This window comes from Stegodyphus dumicola, chromosome 12 (assembly GCF_044657685.1).
Source record: "Stegodyphus dumicola isolate Sdum_Otavi_A_Nest chromosome 12, ASM4465768v1".
NCBI lineage: Eukaryota > Metazoa > Arthropoda > Arachnida > Araneae > Eresidae > Stegodyphus > Stegodyphus dumicola.
Window position 1 is genome coordinate 78,787,332 of NC_140779.1, and position 5,164 is coordinate 78,792,495.

Here is a 5,164-nt window from a genome sequence, read left to right on the forward strand (position 1 = left end):
CTTATGGAACTCCTCAGAGAAAGTGGGCGGTCATTGGATACGGCAAAAAAATCTTGGCTTTGGTTCTGCTCTATTCTGTATTTTTGACTGTGAAATCCCCATTCAGCCTTATTTATGTCAAATAGCTGGGACCGAAAAGCATCGGAAAAATACGTCAAATTCAGTCTAAACTGAAAATAATAATTACTTGTAATTCATAACAGTGAGTTTCTTAAGCCGATTATGCCAAATCACATGAGGACTATCTGCCAGAGGGGGAGAACGCCTTGCCAACTCAGAAGCCGTGAAAACTTTCTAAAGGAAAGTGACTCATTACACAAAATATAAACCAAGAAAGTGCAGCCATCTGCTTTGACAGAACTAATTCTAAAAGTACATTTTATCAATATTAAACAACTATTTGCCATTTAGTTTCGTCTTTTATCTGCTTTCCAATCATTAAATGAATTATAACAGTTAATAACGTTCAGAAGAACGCCATTACATTTCAGATTAATGCTGAAAAGTACCATTACTATTACACATTTAGTCTATTAATTTAAAATAACAATAAAAATATGTTAATTTGTGTGCAACTCAACATTTATAAAATATCTAGGAATGAAATATTCAGATCTTGAAAAAGATCCGAGAATTGCAAACTTAAATTCTAGAGTTTTTCTGGTTAGTTAAATTCATTGAATCTTAATATAGAGGTAGATCGAACATCTTAACCGGAAAATTAGAAAAGATAAACTTACTGAGATTCAGTAGAAACGTTCCTTAAGAAAATATTGCAATTTCAACGGATATTCGGAAACCTGTATTGCTAAACTCTTTAATTTTTTAAGACAATGTAGGTTTTCATGATTTGTGTTTATTCCTTTTTTTTTTTTTTTTTTTTTTTTTTAAGAAAAAGGAATCCTTGTGCAGCACAAAGTATCACACGAGGCTTACAAATCGTAAGTAAAAAAGGCAAAATTGTAAGTAATAACATCAATTTTCAATAATACAATGGAATCATACACAAAGTAAAAAAAAAACACAAAAAAGTAAATACAAAAGTATAAAAATGTATAAAGAAATCATTTACAATGTTTAAAATAAAAGTCAACAAAATCGTTGAACGCTCGGTAGCCCTAAGCTGAAGATACAAAATCATAACATTTCGGCGGCCAATGAATTCCAATTGATTTTAATCTGCATTTCAATAGATTTCTTGTTTTATCAAGCAATGAGCTGTCAAAAAGCAGGTGGAAAACACTTTGCTGAACGCTAAGACTGCAATAACACAAATTGGAAGATGTCAGCTAAAATCATTCAAGATAAAAATTGAAATTACCATGTCTAGACAAAAACTGCGTAACTCTAAAATTGAGCAACAAGTCCTTACTTTTCAGTCTTTCAAAAATAGTTGGGAAGAATGTTTTTGTAACATATCCCTTATCAGAAGAGATATAATCACAGTTCCACTGCTCAATCATTTTAGCTTTGAATGTTTTTTTTTTTTTTTTTTTTTTTTTAATAAGATTTTGGAATATTTACATCAACATTAATACCATTTTTAGTTGCATTCTTAGCAAGCCAATCAGCTCTCTCGTTTCCATAATTACCCGAATAACCACGGACAAATGTAAAAACACTGAAATACCCTTCTCCAGATCTCCGAGAGACTGCTGTATATTAACAACAATATCATTACATAAAGAGATATTTTTAAGGGATTCCAGGGAAAGAGTGAATCCGTACAGATTAAGTAGCTGGAACCACGTCCATCCTGGCTAATTATCCACTTAACTTCAAAATTAATAGACAGAAGCTCAGAAATATATACAGTACATTCATTTCTAATGCGAAATTGGTGAAACACAATTTCAATATCATCTTCAAAAATAACATAAGCCAACTTTATCATCAATCCTACTACCATCCGTATACAACACAAGTGATAACGAATTTGTTTATTTGTGTTAACTTTTGAAATAAATTTCTCCTATCTATATTTTCTTTAAGTTAAAAAGATACAAAAATTTTTAGCTGTGTCTCAAATATTTTTGGCAAATTATATTAAGAAAACAAATTTCGAAGTTCAGTAGTTTAGATTATGTTTTTCGTTCACAAAATTTAATTTGTGTCTTCTAAATCAGAATTCCCGACCTTTTCTTTGCATCGACCTCTTTTAAAGAAATGGTTTTCGTCATCCACCCTCTTACATTTTTCTCTATAATATACAGTATACGAGATAATCATAATACAAATAATTGCACATGAATAACTTAAATTAATAATGCTATATTAAGAATGGAGAGAAAAGTTTTGAGAAAATGGTTTATTAGATTTAAGTTTAATTATTTTATTATTATTAATTTTAATTTTACAAGTATAAACAAACTCTCAGAAACAAAATTACATGTTTTGATTGCACAAAAGCTCGATTTTAATTAAAGTGTTAGTTGATCTTGATATATTAATGCAGTTTTTTTTTATACTTGGAATAAAATTACTTAATTTAATTAAAAAAATATTCAATTTGCTTCTTGTTTTCTATTCTGGTTTTGCGTTCTTCGGATTTTTTTCTTGTGTTTTGAATTTTATTGCACATTTTGCATAAAAAAATATAATATACTTAAAAATATTACTATTAATTATGTGTACTATTTAAAATAAATTAAATAATTTTATGTATTCCCCCTTATGCTTATTTTATATGATTTCTTCCTTATTACATTACAAACAGCTTTATATTAATAAACAATTATTTACCAATTTTATAATCTGTGGGATCATGACCATTGACCGCAATCGACTTTATTGGTATTGACTCCCAGTCGATCCTTTTATCATCACTGACCCCCTTTAAAATTTCATTGAATGCCAAAGAGCCAATAACGACTCAACTAGAAACTCCTACTTTAAATAAATACAACGATTAATAAGTATATTTAAACCTAGTATAAGTATAAGTGTACCTTAAATTACTTTTAAAAGAACATAGGTTTTAAAATTAAAAAAAAAAGTTTCATTTTAATATGAAGGATTTCAGACATTTGAACTCCAAGGATTCATATTCAAGAAAATATTGAATCCACCGTCCTCCCCCTCGTCTCTATAAAATAACCTAAAATTCTTGACTTGAATTCTCTGTCTTGAGCTCAAACCAGAATGAATTTGTTATAAAAATAATGATTCTGATAAATAATTCTAAAATCAAAAACAAAATAACAATACTAAAATTCAAAATTGTATTGGAAAAACTTGGCTTCCTATCTATGAAACACGAATTAAACATGGAATTTTTGCGAATCATGTGATCAGATAAAATGTACTTGAAACGTTTGAAGCAAGGTGGTTGCCAGAGCAACTAGCTAAATTAAACGATAGGGATTTAAAATATAAAATTCAAAATGTGTGGTGTTGTTTGGAGACAAGTCCAACACGAGTCTCTGCAGACAAGTCTGGGCATTATCTTGTCGAATTTTCTTCTTTCTTTTGGCAATGTTCCAGGACAGTAAAGCACAGCGAGTCATAAAACAATAACAAAAATCTTTTATTGTGTAAGTTACGATTTAAATTATGTGTCCTATTAACTGCTATAGAACAAAAGATCTCTGACGGTGTTTGATTTATTTCCTTTTTATACATATCAAATGAAAATTAATTCGCAGACTGTTGAATTTAAGAAATGATAAAACAAAAAATAAAATTTTCAGCATTTAGGAAATTCAAAATAACTTTTATTTAAATTTTTTATTTACTCGAGAAAGATTTAAGCTTGTATTTTTAAATTTTTTAATATTACTATGAAAAATAACTTAAAAACAGATGTTAGAAATAACCGAAGAGTTCTCTTACCCCTGAAATTTTGCTTCACAAATGTAAAATGCAAAATTCTAATTTGTGGTATGTCTTTTCAATATTTGAGTTAGTTATTATCTCATTCTGTCGCTGCTGGAACAGAGCGCAGACTACTTTCTATTATTTTACACTTTTAATTTAAAATTTTGCTTCTCATACAACACAGACAATTTTTGACTTATTTTATGCAAAAATATAATATAACAAGCCCATTTGAGCCCTTTTATTTGGATTATTCGTTATCAAAAGTCCATTACAAAGCATTTTATTTTACTTTTTCAGATTATGATCATTGCAAAATGTTCTACAAATTTGCTTGTCACAGTCAAAACATAATTTTTTAAAAAATTGTGTTATGAAAATTTCAGTTTACATATTATCATTTCAGAGGATATTTATTATACCACCAAATTAATAAAAATAATATTTGATCGAAGTTGCTGAACACTGGTAGTTCGGTACGGGGTTCGAATTCTGGCAAACGGCTGGCTGCATGGCTGTTTTCGTGGTTTTCCATACACGTAACCTGTGTACGAACCATTTTCCTTAGAAAGTCCTCCACAAAGACATCGTTTCCTTTAGGCGGAGTGCCCTCGAGTGCTTTGCCGTAATCAGATACACCAAACCAATCATGTATTGCTTTAATGGGATAAAATATCACTTGTAAAATATTATTAACAGGCCCAGATATAATAACTTTCAAATGATTTACTTCATTATTCTTACAAGCAATGCAATTTACAATATGAAAAATAAACAGGAAAAGTGTTGCGTGTCGTCCATTCGTAACAACGTGCTTTCGCATTTTTAATCATTATTTATGAGGATAAGAATGTTTGAACTTGAGCTTTCAAATATTCTCATTAAAAAATGTCTATTGCATTGCCCTGGCAATTTCTACCTTTCTAAATTAAAAATAAATGTTTGTTGCATGGCCCTGGCAATGTCTACCTTACTGCAGTAGACATTTTTTGGGGGGATTTAGGAAATTTAAAGTTTTATTTCTCATCCTATGTGATACTGATAGCTTAAAAACGCAATTCGGCAAGAGAAGGATACTTTGTGCTAGGACTTGGCAAATCTCAAATAAATACCTGTAATATCACTGGACGTTTCTCCTGTGGATTTTTTTCGAGATCTACGGCATCCAAGAACCCTGAACCTGGTTTGGTTTATTTACTATGACAAAACTCTCCAGGGCTATCTGCCTAAAGGGAGAGAAACCTTCGTGGAGGTTTTTCGAAGGAAAACTGTTTCTCGTATACACGTTGCACATGGGAAAAACCACGAAAATGGCCATACAGCCAGCGCATTCGCGGGATTCGAACCT